At 52.8% G+C, this 20433-nt stretch overlaps 1 protein-coding gene and 1 long non-coding RNA gene across 3 annotated transcripts in view; one reads left to right on the forward strand and one right to left on the reverse strand.

Moving 5' to 3' along the window:
• SDK2 (sidekick cell adhesion molecule 2) overlaps window positions 1–20433 on the reverse strand; it is a 257799-nt gene that overhangs the window by 225699 nt on the left and 11667 nt on the right. The gene's annotated exons all lie outside the window — the stretch shown is intronic.
• LOC143685812 (uncharacterized) lies at window positions 336–1886 on the forward strand. The gene is made up of 3 exons (XR_013176752.1): window positions 336–636; window positions 749–933; window positions 1351–1886. It is a non-coding gene; the product is annotated as an uncharacterized LOC143685812 (long non-coding RNA).

The following is a 20433-nucleotide window of genomic DNA, read 5'->3' on the forward strand; positions in this document are numbered from 1 at the left end:
TTGCAGCCAGGCATCGAGGTGTCTAACGGGCTGCCGCTGTGGATGGTGAAAACAGGCCCCCCACCCATTTCTGGCTCACTCTGACACCCGCTTCCTTTTGGAAAGCCACTTCCTGCCCCATCTTTGGAGAATACAGATTTTCAGTCCTGAGAATGAGGTGGGGAAGGGGATATCAGAGCACCAGGTAAGGGACGCTCCTCGTGGTGGGAACAGGGAGTGCCGGTCCCGACCGACCCGGCTGAGCGCCAGGAAGGGCTGGGTGGAGACCCCGCTGCGGGGAGAAGGGACCCAGCCAGGGGCGGGCACGGGGGTGGGGGGGGGGGCTTTCCAGGCCGAGTACGGGGAAGCCGGGCTGGGCCTCCGACAGGCAAGGCCCCGGGCCGGGGCTGGACCTTGGCTAGAGAGGCGAGAGAGCCAGTCCCTTCCTCCCCCAGGCGCGCAGCACCCCTTCCTTGAGGGGACCCTTTGTCCCTAAGAAGGCAACTACGGACTGGAGTGCCACGTCCGCGGCGTGGACAGTGAGGGTCAAGTGCGTGTAGAATTCTCCGGACCTTGAGGAAGGAAGAGCAGCGCTGTCACCCCCGCCAGGGCAGACTGCAGGCCAACAAGCTGGAGAGGAGGGCGGAGGGCGCGCAGGTGGGCGTCCACTCCCAGGGCGTTACATGTTTTAAATATCCTGACTGCTACCTGGGCTGGAGGCAGGGGCGGCCCACGTTCGTTTGTTTGTTCATTCATTCATTCGACAAAGACTGATCGGTTCGGAGCCCACCACGTCCCAGGCACTGTTCGGGGAACTCAGGAGACGTCAGGGAACAACTGAGACCAAGATCTGTGCTCTCGTGGGGCTAACACTCCCCAGACAGGGGAAGAGGGACAATAAACAACAGATACAAGAAATACAAGGCAATCACCTACCATGCTGGAAGGCAACACGTGAGCTGAAGAGGGTAAAGGGTCATGGGGTTTGGATGGATGGATGGATGGATATGGGGGGCACAGGTTTCCAGGTTAGGTGAGGTCAGGCCAGACAGACCCCATGAGAAGGTGGGGGAGAGCCCAGCAGCATCGAGAGGAGGTGCATTCCTGGCGACAGGACCACAGGGCATGGGTGGGCCTGCCTGGTGGGTCTGGGGTGCAAGACAGAGACCACACGGCTGAAGATGAAGGATGAGGCAGAGGAGCTCAGAGTGGCAAAGCAGGGGCCGATGGCGTGAGCCCTGCAGGCTGCCGGGAAGACTCTGGATTTTATCCCCAGGGTTTTTACACTGCAGGGTTTTAAGCACAGGGCACGCGCTCTGCCTGCCATTGGGGCTTTTTGTTTGTTTGTTTTAATATTTTAATTTATAACAGTTTCAGACTGCAGTAGAGGTACCAGGAGAGGACACAGGTTCCATGTAGCCCTCGCCTGGCTCCCCCTCTTGTTGACATCTGACGTTACTATGGTTCCTTCGTCACAAATGAGAGCCCAGTGCTGGAACATTCCTACTAGCTAAACTCCAAAGTTTACTCAGATTTCACTAGTTTTTCCCTCATGTCCTGTTTCTGTTCTGGGATCCCACATTACACTTAGTTGTCATGTCTCCTTAGGCGCCTCTGGGCTGTGACAGCTTCTTAGACCTTCCGTTTTCAGTGACCTTGACAGATCTGAGAAGTGCTGCTCAGGTATTTTGTAGAATGTCTAACAATTGGGATTTGTTATTTTTACGTTCAAAAACCTACTTTATTTGGATTATGTATTATAAAAAAATTCCAAATGTACAGAAAAGTAGGGCAACTAATACAATACTATATGAGATCTCACGATTTTTAAAATCTATTTTTTGAAAAGTTGTGGGTCTAAGGATAAATCATGCAGAAAGCACCGACTTTCCATGTACCCCCCCACCCCTCCCATACACAGTTCTCCTTTACTAACGTTCGCACTGGTGTGGTACCTTTGCTACAAGTGAAGAAACAATATTATTATAACTGTACCATTAACTTTAGCCCATAGTTTACACTAGGGCTGTACAGTTCTATAAGTTTTTTTAAAAAATTTTAATTCTAGTAACATATATACTATTTAAAATGTCCCTTCTTAACCACATTCAAGTAAGTAATTGAGTGGCAGTTACATCCATGTATTGTGTTACCATCACTGGCATCCATTGCCAGAACTTTTGCTCAGCTGGGATTTGTCTGGGGTTTTTCTCTGGGGTTTTGGAGGGGACCGCAAAGGCAAAGCGCCCTTCTCAAAACCTGACATCCAGCGTGCGCCATCCACACGCCTTGTCACTGGTGATGCTGGCCTTGGCCACCTGGTGAGGCAGGGTCTGCCAGGTTTCCCTACTGGAAAATCACTTTTCCCTGCCCCGCCCACACTCTACCCTTTGGGAGCAAGTCACCAAGCACAGCCTGCACCCAAGCGTATGTGGAGGGGGAGCCTCGGTTTGAAAGGAGCATCCTTGCTCCAGGCTCACTTTAGGAGGTTGCCACGGCAACCCAGGCCAGTGAGGATGGCGGCTGAGAGAAGGTGGTAGGAGCCGTCAGACTCCCCATGTACTAATAACCTGTGGTCAGCTCCTGGCTTTATTCGGTCAGATGAGAGTGGGAGTCAAAGGGGATGGGAAGGTCGTGGCTGTAAACAATTCTGGGTGCTGCACTCGACAGAGCCTGGGGAGGCTGGTGGAGGGGAGTGTGTGGGGGGAAGATAAGGGGTTTGGCCTTGGCTGTGTTGGATTCAGATGACTGCTGGACTTCCAGGTGGACACACAGCTGCCCAGATGAGTCTCGAGTATGAGAGAGGTCCGGGCTGGAGGGGCACGCAGGGGCGTCAGGGGCAGAGCCCGGAGGAAGTCCAGGGGCGTGAGGAAGAGGAGAAAGCCAGAGGTGGGCCCGGGAGGCTCTGATGTCAGAGGCTGGAGGACGAGCCAGCGAGGGAGAAAGCAAACCACTGGCAGGTCGGAGGGCTGAGAGCCGGCCCTACAAGAGCTGCGAAGGGGATACAGAGGCTGAAGCCTGACTGTGGGTTAAGAGGGAACCGGACAAGAGGGGCTGGAGACAGGGACCACTGACGATGTTTTTCAAGAAGTTTTGCTGCAAATGGAGCAGAGAAGTGGGTGGTAGCTGGCAGGGGGGCGGCCCAAGAGCAGGTTTGTTTGTCGAGATGGGAAGTCGCAGCAGCACAGTTTCTCTGTTAAGGAGAATGACTGCAGAGGGGGTGGCGCCTGTCCCTTTGTCTACGTGCAGTCAGTGACCTTTCATCAGGGTCCCTCCCAACCCCAAAGGGGACACATCCCAGGAGGGAGGGAGGGAGTTGCTGGGGCCACGCCTGAGGAGAAGATTCCTGCACAGAGCCCTAGAGGGCCTGGCAGTGGAAGGGCAGCTGTTGGGAGATAAAAACAGCTCGCAAAGCCTAGGGTGAGGGCTGGAGCTGCTGTAACAGGAGCTGCAGTGGGGACAACTGTGGTGGTGACACGGGAAAAAAGAAGGGAGCTTGCACAGCTTTGCCCACCCCCATCAGCCTTGAGAAGATGTGGGGGAAAGAGTCGCACTTTCCTCCCTCCAAGTCTTGGGGGGATGACACTGGCCTCTGGAAGACACCGAAGGCCAGAATGCTTTGGAGGCACCACTCTCTACGTTCTCAGCCAGGGGCTTGAAATTCCCTGAAATTACACCCCAAATGCTGAATACATGTGCCTAAGCCTGCTTTTTCTGGGGAGAGGAGCTCTTCAAAGGGGTCCATATCCTCAGAGGAGAAGGGGAGGCTCAGCCAGAGGCCTGGGGCCCCACAAAATGCAGGCTGTTCCCCATTCTCATCCCAGAAGCTGCCTGCCCCATTCTAGACACTGCAGAAAGGGGAGGGGAAAAAACCCCAATCAATTAGCCACTCTGTAATCAGCTTGGGTTTTGTCCCACTGCACATCCTAAGAGGCCACAAATGCCAGGAACAGCATGATTCTCGGTATCTGGGTCGTTCATGGGGTCCTTGACTCACAGGGCTGCTTGACACTCGCCATTAGGATGCTGACCGCCAGGAGAGCCAGTGGCACCACTGAGTTCTCCCAGCATGGCTGCGAGAAGGCTGGGGGTAGGGTGGGAGTGTGTGTGCATGAGTGTGTTTTTATGCACGTGTGTATGGGTATGCAACTGGTGTGGGTTTCAGCATCACATGTGTATAAAGATGTGTGTGTGTATAGAGCTGGTGGACAGAGACAAGCAAGGAGGAAAATAGAACATGGAGGGGACAGGTGTCTCCCACCCCCAACTTCTCAGAATAAATACTGAAGATCTGTCAAAAATGTGGCTGAAAGCTCTGAAGGACATGAAATAAGTACAGGTCACAATTCTGGATTTTCTATTAAGTGAAATTATATCTTCCTAGAAATCCAAGTGGACCTTTTTATACTGCTGTGACTATGCACAATGCAACCCAATGGGCTCAGAGAAACTAAGGAGTCACCCAAGGTCACACAGCATTGATGGCAGATGGTGGGGATGGACAGAAACTTCTGGTTCTCCTTACCTGCTTCCACTCAGAGTCGATGCCCAAGGAGGGGATTTAGGTAATCTCTCTCTGGTTTTGAGTCTGTCACAATAACTCAATAACTTAGCTCTGTGGGATCCACCCATGCCATACCCCTTCCGCTGGGACCCCAGTTCTTGAAGGGGTCTGGGTCAGCCCCGCACCTCCCCTTGCCCCTCCCCCTGTAGCCCCAGGAGGGAGCTGCAGATGAAGACAACGAGGACTCTGGACTGCAGCCTACTGGAGAGGTCCCAACTGCCCCTCTCCAGGGTTTCCTGGACACGCACTGCCTGCCATGGAGAGCTTAAGTACCGCCGACCCTTTCTTCCACTCCAGAAGGAAGGCAATATTACCCATCAGCCACAAGGGAAGTCTCCCCACAGTACACTTGTGAATTAAACATGCAGCCTAATGAGTTGGTTTTATTAGTTTGCAAAGGCACTGAGAACTTGTTATCAAAATAAACATCAATTCCTTTCACCCCTGCTGTAGCCTCTTCAAACAGGGGGAAGATAAAACACAGACAGAAGACAGTAAGCCAACCACTCTGCAAGTTGACCCCTGTAAGACCCCACCACCCCTCACCCCAACACTTTGGCCCTCCTGGGTGGGGGTGCAAGGAGGAGGTTTGGCTCCCGTGACAAGTACGGGGGCAGGTTTGGCTTCCTGGTAAGGCCACTCTGGTGGGGTTCAGGCACCACCATTCCAGAACCCCGCTCTAGTGGGGTTCAGGGACCACCCAACCCCAGGTTAGCCAGTTTTCCTAGACGACTCTGTCACATATTTCCTTGCACTTGACTGAAATATCACATTGAAATTACCAAATTATTCCAGGCTGGTCCCTTGTGGGGGCTCTTGCAAGTTGTCCTCATGGTAAGCGCATATGGGGTGCTTACTAAACACCAGCCCCGTTACCTTGTGTCCTTTGATCTCCCCTGTTTAATAGAGGACGAGACTGAGGGTCACAGAGTCCTGCCACCTGCTCAAAGCCATTTTGGATAACACATGCAAGCCCAGGTCTGATCCCACCATTCAAGGCTCTGCCTCTACAGACCCCTCGGCCTGGTTCAGTCTTGCATGTGGTTTCGTGGCAGCATGAGGGAGTTTAGTTATGTAGAAATGAGACTTTCTCCCACAGAGTTAAGTGAGGGCTGGGTTAAAGAAAGCAACACTGGCTTTCCCTGAGAAAGATCTCCATAATCATCTGGCTGGGCTAGGGGGCAGGAAGGCGACAAGCTGACCTTTGGGGGAACCCACCCTCCCAGCGCGTACAGCCCGCGCTGGCTCCAAGTCTTGTCTCCTGGGAGACGCCAATGAGTTGCAGGCTCCGCCTTCCCTCCCTCCTTCTCCCGCTCTGGGTTCCCCCTGGCCCCAGGCCCCTGGGGAGAGATGGTTCCAGGCTGGCGGAATGAGCCCCGAAGCCAGCAGGACAGGGACCACATTGTCACGCTCTGCCACCCGTGCTCCCTTTGGAAAGGACATTCTAATCCCATTTCATCTGCTTTCCATGGCTGTCAGCTGTTTGCAGGCATTTGGGAGGCAGGTTTCTGAAATTGGAGCCATTGTGAGGTCCCTCCCCCACGGGCATGTACTCATCCATCCATCACTCTGTCCCTGAGCCCTCTGTCGGCCTGCCAGCCCCCATCCAATGGCGTCCCACCCCCTTCCCACTGCCCCACCATTCCTTCTATTTTTGGCCCTTCGCAGGACTGAGCTGGGATGTATCACCAAGCCCCCTGCAGAGAGGGGACGGACCCTTGGACTCCTTAGGGATGGAGTTAGTTAAGTTTCAGCTACTTTCTGCAAATGAGGGAGGAGAGAAAGGGGGCCTCAGAGGAGTAAGGAAACCAACGCATCTTAACTAAATGCATCCTCGACAGGGCAGCCCAAGAGATGCTGCTTATTAAACAAAAGCAAAGGAAAAGAAAGAAACCACCGTCCCCATCCCCTGGGTGACAAGATACAGAAGCTCAGGCCTGGCTTTTGCAGATCCCTGCCCTCCCTCCCTCCTGGCCCTGTTATTTTACACTCAACTGCTTATCTTTTCCCAATCCCGCCCCAGGATGCTTCAGGTCTCCTCTGCTGCTCACTGGGCCTGGAGAGCCCTTCCCACTTCCCCTGCCTGCCTGGCCTCGGGGCTCGCACCCATCCCACCCAGCGCAGGGTGCACTGCTCCTGAGAGCCCTTCCAAACTGCAGCCTGGACCGCTTTCCCAGGGGACCCCGTGCTGCATGTTTCTTAGCATTTGATTGAAATATCACCCTGAAATGACAAAATTTTTTATCTTATCTCCCACCTAGATTAGATTGTGAGTTCTTTGTGATGACAGGCTACAAAAGCCTGTCCTCGGCACCTTTGAAAGACAGCTTTGAGCTGCTCTTAAGTAAGGAGTCGTGAGAGCCACGTCGGGTGTGGAGGAAGCGCTCAGTGATGGCCACCGGCCCGGCGTCAGCCTGCGTGCGGGTTTGGCTTCTGTTCCGGCTCCTGGAACCGGGCCTGGAACACGGCGCGTGGATACCCGATTAATGTTCAAAGTGTTGACTCCGGCGTGTGGAATCTCATTTTAGACTCTTAGAAGGAAGCGGCAAGAAGATAATCTTAAAACTCACTGAATTTAACGCTCTGCCATTAGAGAGGACGAATTCAAAGCTCCTGGGAGAGAAAATCACTTATCTGAGGCCCTGGGTTGGTCCCGGGCAGAGCTGAGTCTGAGCAGCCCCCGACGCCTGCTAGTGGGACGAGGCCCCCTTAGACTAGGAGCTCCTCTACAGACATCTCCGAAGACGGGACGTTTGGGCAGGACGCTTGGGCATGAAACCGCTTGGGCACGATGCCTGCGCCTTGACTGGAGTTGGGGGAGACCAGACACTCCACGGGGTGCTGCTTCTTTCTCCATCCTGTCTCGTTCTTCCTTCGCTGCAGTGAGCCCCAGGGGCAGACTATACCTGCATCGTGGTCATGGGGTCTGGCCTGGGGTATAGCGTGCCCAGGCCGTCCTTCAGAGCCCAGGCCGTGGGAAAGGAGCAACGCCACTTGCACATTTCTTTCCTCTGCATCCAAGCTCGCCACCCCGCCCCGGGCAGGTACACAGGCCAGCATTGGGAATTGGTACCTCCTCTCTTGCAGAATGCTCCAAAGGGGACAGAAAGGCAACTTGGATATTCCCCTGGAAGCCTCGGGCAGAAGCAGCACCTCACTGCCCCAGACTTCTGGGGGTGCCCTTTCCCCTCCCCACCCTCTTCTCCACGTGTTAGTCTGGCCAGCTCGGCCCACACTCCTCTGCTTCCCAGCCCCCTCCACGCCTCCCCACTGCCTGCCCCGACTCAGAGGCCTGTGCCGGGCACAGGAAGAAGCAACGAGAAAAGAAGCAGTCTACCAAGGGCTTCATTAAACTGGAGCAGGCTGACCAATTGCTGGAAGAGCCAGTGTTTGCAATTTTTGGCCCAAAGCGTGAATCTGTCTTTGTTTGGTTTGTTGGTTCATTTTCTTTTATCTTCCTGGCTGGACTACCATTCGGCAGCAGACCCTTTTTCTGGAGTGATGGATGTTTCCCTTCGTCCTGGGTGTTTGGGGGTGGGAAAGAGGAATGTTCCAAAATGGTGTGAAAGAAGGAAGATGAGAAACTAGCTTTGGAGGAAAGCGAGTTTGTTTTTTGAAAAAAAATCTAAAAAAAACAAGGATATGGAACCACTTTCCCCCTTGGTCCAGCCCTAGCTGCCTGAGAGGGAAGGAGTTGGGAAGCAGAGTGGGAGGCACAGCCTGGTTCCTTCTGGTTTCTTTGCAGGTTTCCAATGAGAAGGGTTGGATTCCAGGCCTCAGTGGAGCCCAGCCAAGGCTGAGGATCCGACCCTGAAGGCCAGGAGCTGGGCAGGGGCAGAGGGGCCCTTCTGCAGTGGGGACAGCTGAGAATGGAGGGGGCGGGCGCTCGGGGCAGGTGGAGACGCACGCTCTCCGAGGAAGGGTGGAGAGAAAGGAAAAGTACTCGGATGGGAGACAGGACTTTCACAAGCCCACGCCCCACACACAGGAGGCGGTCGGCACATATGTATGGAATGAATGAATGAGTGAACAAATGGCCACAGCCATAGATGTAAACACACTTGTGGGTAGGGAGGGCGAGATGGTTGGCCTCACGCCAAGCCACGGAGGTGGAGGTCTGCAGAGGGAAGGACGGCAGGAGTGGGGGGTCCCAGGATTCAGCAGGAAGACAGAGGCTGCCATCAGGAGGCCATTCTGATTCCAGACCTGCTGGGGGGTTTTCTCAGGGGAGTCTCTGGCCAAACTTCCTCTCTGGAGAGCTTTGAGGGAAAAGAGTCAACCTGCGTCTTCCCAGGATGGTTTGAACAGTCATGCTTTAAGGCAGGCGGAGGTATCCCGTGGGTCCTCTCTGGCTCCCGGCTCTGATCTGGAGCTCCAGGCCATGAGCTGGGCAGGGCGTGGCAGTGCCACCTGCCTCCCGTGTCCACCTGGCCGCAGAGGACGCTCCCTGTCTGGCTTACCCAGCACAGAGTCTCCAGGGGACAGGGAGCTTTTAGGGGTGGAGCGGGCAGGGTCAGTCCCTGCTATTTGTGTTTTCCTGAATGACTGACCACCCCCCCCCAACACAACCCCTCTCCTGCTGAATTAACCGGCTCTTCTGAAATCATAAATAATTAGTAAGCCCGTCCCCAATGCCACTTAACAGTTTATGTTTTCAAAGCACTTTATGCCCATTAACTAAAAAATTCTTGATGTGCCTCCAAGAGAAAAGGACAATAATAAGAGGGAGGCTGAAAAGATCTCCTGAAGCCATGTCAATCATCCCCCACCCCGTCTCTGGGCAGGGCTGTCTCAAAGAAGGATCTGGCAAAACAAAACCACAACAACAAACTATCAAAATCCTGTTTTGAGAAGCCGTCAAGATGTAAATGCCTAAAACAAAACAAAAGGAAGAAATAAAAATGAATCATAACCAGGACAAGCTGTTCTTTGATGAGTTAACCCCAGCACGGGAGCTGGGGAGGTCCCATGAAATGTGGTGGGTCCGGGAGGGGAGGCCAGTACAGGCACACGGGAGAGACCTTGAACCAATAAGTAGGTTTCCTCAACTGCAAGTAGGGAAAATGGTAATTTGCTAAGCAAAACCCATTCATTAGCATGTAAATGACACAGTTTTGATACTTCAGAATGTCCCTCTTAATTAGTTCTCCTCCTTTTGCACAGCCACATTTAAAGCTTTACTTCTGGCTTGGGGCAGAAATGGCCACTCATGCCAACTTGCCTCTCTCCGTGGAAAGGGAGGGCCTGCGATGACCACTCATGCATGTCTAGCTGCCCAAAAAGATCATCCCGGGAGGCAGCAGTGGGCTGACCCCAAGGCTGCCCAGCCCAAAGGAATCACGAAGCCTCATTCCTTTGTCCTTGATACGTATTTGAGGAAGAACTGTTGTATCCTACGCAGTGCTACAAAGTGAAAGGACAATCGAGGCAGCTCCCATCTCTGCCCTATGGATGGGAAGGCTATTTCTCCCTGAAATCTAGTCTACCTGTGGCCAAGAATGGCACGGGGGAGAGTGGGTGAAAGTAATGCAGCCCCCCATCCCTACCCCTTCGCTTACGGTTAGGGGGAACACGGACCATTCAAGAAATCTTGGGAAAGTAGCTGGATAGGTAACTCTCAATTTCCTCGTCATTCCTGCCTTTCTCACTAGAAGCCAAGGGAAGCAATGGTAAGACAAAAGAGAGCTGGGGGTGGAGAGGCTGCTTCCAATAAGTTCCTACCAGATAGCTCCTCCACAGTCAGTAACTATGAACTCTGGAAAGGAAGACCAGAATGAAATCCACACAAAAAAACCCAACTACCTGAAGGCACAGGAGAGTGAGCCAAAGTAGGCAGATTCTGGAGAGGAGTTCACGCTTGGAAGAAGGAGACGGCACAACGTGAGTTTCCTGTTTTCTAAGGGTTTTAACATGAGGGCTGGTTGAAGTAAGCACAGCACAGGAAGGTAAACCACCAATAACTGACAGTCTTTCTGGTTGGAAGAACCAGAGAATTTGGTGTAACCACAGCAAGTGGAAAATGACTGGTGAACCCAGGAAAGGGGAGGGTCAGATAAGGAAGTCTCAGATTCTGTATAGAGAGCTTGTCCAAATTTCTGGCTAACCCAGAAATCCAAATTTCTGGGTAATGCTCAGGGAAGACCGAAGGTAACTCAGGTAAAGATTTAAAAAACCGAATTAAGATTTGAGTTGCTCAAGTCCCCTTTGGGGAATGGTGAGAACAGGGGAAAATTCAACTTCCCCAAGTTGAATTCTTGATATTCTCACAAGCAGTGTGGGCAACCAAAGCTATAGGCTGAGCACCCAGTCTTGGGGTTTGTTCATATGAAACTTAACCCCACAGAGGATAGGTCAAGTCTACTTAAAAATAGGCCTAAGAGGCACCCACAAGAAAACCTCTTTTGTTGCTCAGATGTGGCCTCTCTCTTCAGCCAACATGACAAGCAAACTCACCACCCTCCCCCTGTTTTCGTGGGACATGACTCTCAGGGGTGTGGACCTTCCTGGCAACGTGGGACAGAAATCCTAGAATGAGCTGAGACTCAGCATCAAGGGATTGGGAAGAGTGAAATGAGACAAAGTGTCAATGGCTGAGAGATTCCAAACAGAGTCCAGAGTTATCCTGGAGGTTATTCTTACACATTAAGTAGATATCACCTTGTAATTCAAGATGTAATGGAGAGGCTGGAGGGAACTGCCTGAAAATGTAGAGCTGTATTCCAGTAGCCATGTTTCTTGAACATGGTTGTATAATGATACAGCTTTCACAATGTGACTGTGTGATTGTGAAAACCTTGTGTCTGATGCTCCTTTTCTCTACTTTGTCAACAGACGAGTAGAATATATGGAATAAAAAAAAATAATGGGGGACAAATGTTAAAATAAATTGTTTGAAATGCTAGTGATTAAGGAAAGGGAGGGGTAAGGGGTATGGTATGTATAAGTTTTTTTTCTGTTTTCATTTTATTTCTTTTTCTGAATAGATGCAAATGTTCCAAGAAATAATCATAATGATGAATATGCAACTATGTGATGGTATTGTGAATTACGGATTATAGATGTAGAACAGAATGATCAGAATAGGAATGTCTGTATTTGCTTGGTGTTTTTTGGTATTTAAAAAAATAAAATAAAATAATTTTTAAAAAAAAGTAAAAAAAAGATTTGAGCTGCTGACCTAAGAGACAGAGTTTGCAATTTGAATCAAATCAGTTATTTCCTATTAAAACAAAAATAAAATCAACATTCTTTGGAGGACTATAACAAAACCCAGATTCTCACAATATAACAATCACAATATCCAGGATACAATCTAAAGTAACTGCACATACAAAGAGCCAGGAAAATCTGACCTATTCTCAAGAAAAAAGGCAGTCAACAGAAACTGATTCCAAGATGACTAGATGTTGAAATTAGCAGATGTGGATTTAAAAGCAGCTTTTATAGGTATGTTCAATGAGTTAAACTGCAATATGCTTATAGAGAATGAAAAGTTTGTAATTCTATTCAGATAGCTAAAGCTATATATAGAGAGACCAAATAGAAATTTTACAACTGAAAAAATGCAACATACGAAATAAAAAATTCACTGGGTTTAACAGCAGAATGGAACTTGAAAATGTACCTATAAAATGTACTCAACCTGAAAAACAGAGAGAAAAAGACTTTGAGAAGTGCCCAGGAACCGTGGGACAATACCAAATGCATAGCAAATGTCTAGCATAAGTGTTAGTGCAATCCCAGAAGGAAAAGGGAGAATGGGCCTGAAAAAATATTTGAAGAAATACTGGCTGAAATGTCCTTAAGTGTGGTGAAAAACATTTATAGATTCAAGAGTACCAGTGAACTCCAAAAGCAGGATAAATACAAAATGCAGAAACCCAAGCCTAGACACATCGTAGCCAAATTTCTTAAAACAAAAGAAAAATTAAAAGGGGACAAAGGATTCCCTGTTCACTTCTCAGCCACCCCTGTTCTGTGCGTTCCAGTAAAGGAACAACCAGGAGGCTCTTGGCACAGTTCTGTAGATCAATCCACGCGTCTTCTGGAGTCAGCTTCCTGCCCTCACCTCCTGTACTACAAAGAGGACGCTGTGCTACAAATTTCCCAGTCTCTTCTCATTCCTGCTCAGCCATGGGGTGTAAGTACTTCTTTTCCCATTGAACATAAAGATCAACTAAAGAGGGGAAAAAAACCTTATTTCTGGCTTGCCAGAAAGTCAGCAATACATTAGAAAGGGGACCCAGTACTTTCCTCCATGCCCCCCTACACTGTGTCCATGTGCATATTTAGGCTGATTCTCCAAAGCAGATGCAGAGGTCTCTACTCCTTTGGGATTCCCTTGACCTGACGCTTGACACTTCTGGATTCCAGAAATGAGGGCCCCTTCTGTTTTTAATGGCTGGGACAAGTCTTCCTAGCTCAGGAAGGGAAGTAACAGACTCAGTCTTTTTCTTCTTCTCCCTCACAGTTCAGTGTTTGAGAGAGGCAGGGCCTACTGAGACCTAAACCCTGGGAGTGGACTGGCTTGCAAGGGACAGTGTTCAGTAACTCAGGCCTGAGCAAAGGAGAGGCGATCCTTCCTTCCCGTGCCTCAACAACCCTTCCAGTGGGACAAGGGCCCACAAGGTCTACAGGGAAAGCAGCTACTTCAGAGGATCTGCCAGGTCTAGGGTGGCCAAATATGAATGCTCAGAGGCCCTGTGCCTGTGTGAGTACCACTCCAGCAGGGTGAGGGGCTGGATCTAGTTTTCAGCTTTGGGGACCCTGAACTCCAAAGTTCTCAGCTTGGAATTCAAGGGTCTTGACCACTTGGCCCTTCCTTGTCAGCCACAGGAGAAGCAGGAGGAGCCCAACACTCCCTTCCACCCATCCTGCACACTTAGTCATCCCATCTCCAGGCCTCTGCCCTCACAGCGCCTGCTGCCTGAGCCTACATCTCTACATCCCAACGGCCATACATTCTTCTATTCCCAGCTAAAATGCTCCATCTTCCCCAAATCCTTCCTGACTCCCCAAAGGGAAAGACATCTCTCCTTGAGTTGATCATGGCTTCCTACTTAAATTGGGATTTATTTAACATACATGTATCATGAATTATATGCCACAAGCTGTTCTAAGAGCTTTACATGTTAACTCGTTTAATCCTCAAAATAGCTAAATGAAGTAGAACTATCATCTCCAATTTAAGGACAGGGAAACTGAGGCTCAGAGAGGTTAAGTTACTTGTCCACAACTATGGGGCAGTCTGGCACTCAGTTCCCAGCTCTCACCTCCCACCTTGGCTCTTCCCTGCTCTCTAAGCTGCTTGAAGCCTCATCAGTTGGTTGAATGGAAGGATGGGGAGTGCCAGCTTTCTAACCACAAGCTGAGAGGGAAGAGAAAAGTAGGAGAGGGGAGGTCTTCCCACCCTCTTCAGACCCAGAGAGGTTGAGTGGAAAGACTGGGGAGATACCACCCACTCCAACCCAATTCAGTTCTCTCTGTACTCTGCCACAGCAGGGACGGGCAGGGAGGGCCCATCCCTTACTCAGTTGCTGGGCTGCCCTTTAGGCTACCCCCATCTAGTCTAACTCCAGGACTCTGACCGCACCAGGTTCAAGTCCACTGTCCCTCATTCCCACCCCAGACCCCGACTCACTCAGCTCCCTTCGCCTGCAGTCCAGGCATAGATAAACGTCCATTAAACCGTGGCTATCCAGATGGATACACACCGGGTAGAAACTGCCCTTAAATAAGTGATGACTTCCCACAACAGCTCTCCTTTGCTTGTCCTCTGGAGAACTGTGTTTTGTTTATTTAAAGGGGTGATTCCTTTTCATGTTTTCTCCCCTGGATCAAAGATGGCACCGCAGACAGACTCTTAACAAAGCAGAGCTGCTGGGCTCCTTCTCCAGGAAGGGGGCTGTGTGGGACCACGCAGGCCCGATGCCCCTTCTCACAGGCTCCCTGCTGGGCTGGGCAGGGCCAGGAGCGAGGGCTGCCCTCTGAGCGGAGAGAACCAGGGTTCAAAATAGGCTGGTATGAGGCAACTAGTTTCCATGAACAGCTGACGCACCGATGGTGCACATTGCAGGAAGCCTCTGCCCTCCAGGAACCCTATCTTAAGATACCACCAGCAGCAAACAAAATCTAGTCTTCTCAAACTTTCAGGGTCTAGCATACATGTCACCCGCGGATCTCGTTAAAACGCACATTCTGAGTTAGCAGGTCTGGACCAGAACTGAGACTGCATTTCTCGCCATTCCAGGTGGTACGGACGCCGCTGGCCCAAGGTCAGAATTAGTCACATGGCACTGGAGCACTTGAAAGCCCCAGAAATGCTCAATGCGGGGAAGGAGCAGCCACGTTGACAACTGTTAAACAACTATGCATTTATCGGGCACACACTATGTCCCAGGCACCCCCGCCACTGCGGCACCACAGGAGAATCTATCCAGGACAGCAGAAGGATTTTCTGATCTCCCTCACAAGGACATAGGAGAACATTTCTGAGCAAAACGCAGCACCGTCCCATTTCACAGATGGGGTGTCAGGCTTCAGTGCTTGGGGATCTTGCCGAGGTCCCGCAGCCAGCAAGCAGGGGGGCCAGGTTCAAGCCAAGGTGTGCTTCGAAGTGGTGAGATGCTGTGCACAGCCTCTATGGGATACGGGGAGCAGGGGCCTTGAGAGCGGCGCACGCCAGACAGGCCCAGACAAGGGGGCACCGGCGGCACGAAGCTGAATTCCAGACCCAGCCTGTCCCGCCCTGCCGGGATGACTAGCCCGATCTCCTGGACAACACGGTGACCTTCACAGAGATGTGACTGTGTTTGCTCACAGTTCATCACCCTCGCTTTTCCCCTGGGCCCTTGCCTCCTCAGCCCTGGGACAGGTGGCAGGAGAGCAGGTCCCTAGAAGGCTGGACCCTCTGCTTCTACATACCCGGACCCCGAGGCCTGAAGCGGGGAGAGAACCCTCCAACATCCGCCCCGTGGGCAAGGCCGGCTTCCCGGGACAGCGACATGTGCATCCACACAGGGCCTCTGTTTGGTTTAATGCTCTGCTCCTACCGTCTTGAAAGTCTTAATCATTTGTGAGTGAGAGGTCCCGCGTGTTCATATTGCACTGGTCCCTATAAGTGACGTCACGGGCTTTGCCAGCGGGCCAGAGGACGTTCTGGGGCTGGACCCTGCTCAAAGCTGCCCCCCTTGCACAGGGGCTGAGCAGCTCACAGCTCGAGTGAGTCGTGGTGGGAGGGGCCGGCCACTGAGAGCCCACACCTCCACGGAGCCCGAGGGGCTGGACCACACGGAAACTTGGGGCGGGAGGCTGGGAGCAGACCCCAGGCCCTTGTCTGCTGGTGATAGACAGAAGGCTTGCCGGGATGGGGGAGGGGGCGAGTGGGGCCAGCTGTCACCAGGACCTAGGCCTCTTCTCCAGGGAAACCTCCACTCAACAAAGCCCACACCCCAAGGGCCAAGCAGATGCAGGACACTCAGCTGTGCCAGCCTGTTCCAGGGTCTAGGCACAGTTTGAGCCAAGCCCTTTGCGTTGGAGATGGGCCAGAGGAGGACAGAGCCAAGCAGGGCTGATTTGGAAGCTCTGGTCTGGCCCGGAAGTCCCTGCTCAGAGGGGAGCTCCCCCCACCTCCCCACGGCTCCTCCCACCTCCCGGATTAGTTGCTCAGGCCTGGCGGAGGAAGCAAAGCCAGGCATTCATTGCTCCGGGGCCACCGTCCCCCGGGAGACAGGTGCTGACCTCGGGCAGGGCTGGGGAAGGATGGAGGACAGAGCATGAGAGTGGGGGAGAGCCTTCAGTTGGCCCAGCGCTTCTAGAAGGACGGGGATGGGTGCGGGGTGGGTGCTCCTGACCTTGGAGCATGGCCCCCACAGCATCCTCTGATCTTCCCAGGAGCCTGACACCACACTACGAGGGAGGGAGGGGCAGCGTCCAGCCTACCTGGGTGTTCTCTCAGCCTGGTGGCCCCTTCTCCATCTGAGCAGGCCTGGGCCCCACCAACAGAGCTGACCGCCAGCTGGGGGATGCGATGGTCAGTGCCCACTACCGTAAGCATCTTATGTTTTTTGAATCAGCTCTAGTGGCCCTTTTATCGGTTGAAAGAATTGTCACACTCCCACATCCAAACTTACGGGGGTTGTTGTGCGGATTTCAATGAGTCAATAAATGGGCGGCACTTAGCACGGAGCCTGGCAGGGGGTGAGTGTCACACATGAGGTGGCTGCTACTGCCCTTCCTCCAGTCTAAGATGCACCTTAATTTTCCCATTTCTACATCTCTGAAGTCAGAATGCCTCTTATTTAAATGAAATAACAGCACTGTTTCTTTCTTAGAGATGCATAAGACAATGACGGGCCTAACAACTGATGGTCTTACGTTCAACAAAAACGGGATAATGATGTGATGATGACGGTGATGACTGTACAAACTTGATTGTGTCTTTCGGCTCTGCTTCCTCCCACGCGAGTGGGGCCCTGGGTGCTAAGAGCATCATGTGGAAACAGGCTTGGAGCCCCAAGTTGGTTGGAGAGGAGCAGGGTGCTGGGGTCCCCAGGGAAGGTTATTTCTGGGGGGTAAAGGCAGAGGCAGAGGCCACGCCCGGGATGCTGTGTCCTAAGCACGGGTGGGTGGGGGTGGGACAGGACCTCTGCAGACGCCCCGTGAATCACCCTGTAATTTCCACGTGCCAGGCACCCCCGAACACCATCTCAGACATGTGCTCAACAATCCTGTGGGCGGGAGGGGCTTTGTCGTTAGTTTTAAATCCACATTTAACAGACGAGGACACTGAATTTGGCCAAGGGCAGTTGCCTATAAATGGTAGGGCTTGGCCAAGTTATGGGCTGGCCTGGGGAAACGTGGCCTCAGCGAGTGTTCAGAGGGGGAGCAGGAGAGGCCAGGACACCCCCGGGAGGGGACCCTGGCTTCCGGCACTGCCCCATGGCTGAGAACACAGGCTTTGGATCCCTCTGCCTGGTCTGCCCGAGCCCAGTGCCTGCCAGCCACGTGACCTTGGGCAAGTTTCTTAACCACTTTGTGCCTCAGTTTCCTAAACCAGATATGGCAGAGAAGGAAGGCTTCTTGTAGGGTTGTGGAGAGGTGAGAGGCGTCAATCCAGGTGGAGCACTTAGAACGATGCCCAGCAGAGAGCAGAGCTTCCATTGGTGGGAGCTCCTGTTATTTTCACACCCTGAGTTTCAGGGGACTCCAAAAGCCCCTGAATCTGGGGTATGAGCTGCAGGCTTCCTGACCCTGTTCACAGACTTTATGTGTCCGGGGCTAAGAGTTGGGGTAGCAGAGGGGAGCATGAATTGAAGGTCTGGGCGGAACCCAGGAAGCCTCACCCCTAACCCAGCAGGCTGTTTCTGGGTGTTGGAAAGAGGGAGCGAGGGAGAAGGAAAGTGGTATCTGTGCTGCTCTGGGGCCATACCGAGGCCCATCCCTCCAGCCTCCCTGATTTCCTAGCCTGCAAAGGAGTGTTCAAACCCACCATGCCCCAGAGAGACCCTGGGGAATCTGGGAGGAAGGTTGGCCCCCCTTCAAACCCACACCTCAGTGGGGGTTCTCAATCCTTCTCATGGCAAAGGCCAATGGCTGCAGCGTGGCCGGGCCATACAGGTCCAGTTGGAGCCAGCTTATCTGGCTTGTGGTCCCAGCTGTTCAGCAGCTCTCCCACCTCCCAATTCTGCTGATGTGACCCTCCCCATAGCTCACATTCCTGCATGGGGGGTGGAGTCGAGAAGGAGGGGTCAGAGACATCACAGGCCTTCTAGCAGTCCAGTCTGCTTCTCAGCTGAGCTGGAAACCAAGGGTTAACAGCTGCGGTGATGAGGTGGAACAAGGAGGTGGGAAACACCAAGTTCCCAGGCTCTGGCCTGGGACACTTCACCTGCCTCTCGGGCCTCACTGTCCTTCTCTGTAAAATAAGGGGGCCCTTTGTAATCGGACATGGTTCTCAGGGTTCCCTGAGGTTTTTAGCTCACCTACTGGCCCTGGAGCCAGAGGAGGGGTGGTGGTGGTGGTGGTGGGGGGGGGGAACTGTGTCCCTCAAATAGACACATTTGGGTCCTAGCCACCGGCACAAATGAATGTCACCTTAATGTGAAATAAGGTCCTTGCAGATGTCATCAAGCTAAGGTGAGAATATACTGGAATAGGGAGGGCCCTAAATCCAATGACCGGTGTCCTGAGAAGGAGAGGATTTTTGCCCAGAAACATGGACAAGGAAGAAGGCACATGAAGATGGAGGCAGAGATGGAACGCTAAGGACTGCTGGGGGTGCCAGAAGCTGAGAAGCAGCAAGGAGGAAGGATGCTCCCTTAGAGCCTCCCGAGGGCACTCGGCCCTGAGGACACCTGAATCTCCAGTGCCCAAGCTCAAGACCTGTGAGACGCTGAGCATCTGTTGTTTGAAGCCACCAGTCTGGGGTAATGTGTTACCCAGCCCTAGGAAGCTAATCCTGGGGGTCAAGGGAGGAAGACAACCCCAAATGCTGGGGGCAGGGTCGAAGACTCACCACGTTGGTTTGCGGCTCCTCTCCTGAGGTCTCACAGCTTCTAGGAGCTGCTAGCACCTAGTGTGCATGTCTCCCTAAGGGGAAGCATCCTGCATGCAGGGGCCTCGTCTAAGGAAGCCCCTCCACGTGGCCAGGCAGAGGGAGCGTATTTGCTGCTTGGTAACAGTAAGGCTGAAAACCAAGACTTCAGTGTGCACGGCGCCTGCCCCCATGAAGCCTTCTCAGGCCACCTGCACTCCCAGATCATGGGCTACCTGCACTCAGCACCTCCCACACGGCCCTACCTTACTGACCATCACCTGACACCCTCACCTGTGAGCAATTTTGGTGCAGGCACCTGCCTTAGCCTTTGCTGTATCCACGCACTGGGACTGGTGCACGGTAGGTGCTTAGGGACCGCTGGCTGAGCAAGTAGAGATGCGTGGCATTTGTTATCCATCAACACGTGGGAGCTTTGAGCCAAAGTGGCTTCAGCTGGTGAAAACTTCACTCCCGGCCCTACCTCTCCCAGGAACGTGGCTCCTGGGCCGGGCTATTATTTTCATTTTCTTTTAAGGAAAGACTTCAGAAGCAAAAGCTTCTGCAGGTGAGAGAGGAGAGAGGGACGAGGGTGGTCACATGCCTCCCCTGGTGAGGCAGCAGGTTAAGTCTGAGTCTCATCTTGGTTGGCCTTCACCCATCCTCTGCCTCAGAAGCAGGACCAGGGAGTCCAGACAGGCAGAAGTGGCTTTGCTCGGCCCCCTCTGGCACCCTCACCGGCCCCAAGTACCTGCTCCTCCAACCTCTAGGCCAGTCCTTCTCAAAGTGGGGTGTACCTGGAAGCTTGTGAGAAATACAAGTTCTCAGGCCCTCAGACTATTGAAATCAGAAGCTCTGGGGTGGGGGGTGGGGCCCAGGAGCCTGCATTCTAACAAGTCCTCTAGGGGATTCTGACGCAGGCTCGAATGTGAGGTGTGCAACTCCCAGCCACCTTGCCACCTCCACCATGAGGCAGGCGGTACCTGGACTCTAATAAGGTGGAGCCCTGAGGCCCCAGATGGAAGGGAGTCTTCTCATCTGACCTCCAATCCCCAGGTGCCCCAGGGCTCAGCACTGTGACGAGTCCTCCCTTCTCCCCACCTGCCAGCTTCGAGGAGGCTCCTCTTTGCTTTGGCTTGGATGCTTGGCCTGGCCTCCAAGAATCCAGGGCCGCTTGGGCATGTCCACCACACGGGCCAAGGAGAAGTTGGAGTCGGAGGCCTGCCCCCTGCACCCCGGGGCCAAACATTCCAAGATCCTGGAGACACAATATGTTCTAACATTCCAGGCGAGGTGGCAGGCAGGGGGTGCGGACAATAGGCCTTGTGTTTCCCCCCACGCCTTCCTGAGCGGTTGT

This window comes from Tamandua tetradactyla, chromosome 6 (genome assembly GCF_023851605.1).
Source record: "Tamandua tetradactyla isolate mTamTet1 chromosome 6, mTamTet1.pri, whole genome shotgun sequence".
NCBI classification, from domain to species: domain Eukaryota; kingdom Metazoa; phylum Chordata; class Mammalia; order Pilosa; family Myrmecophagidae; genus Tamandua; species Tamandua tetradactyla.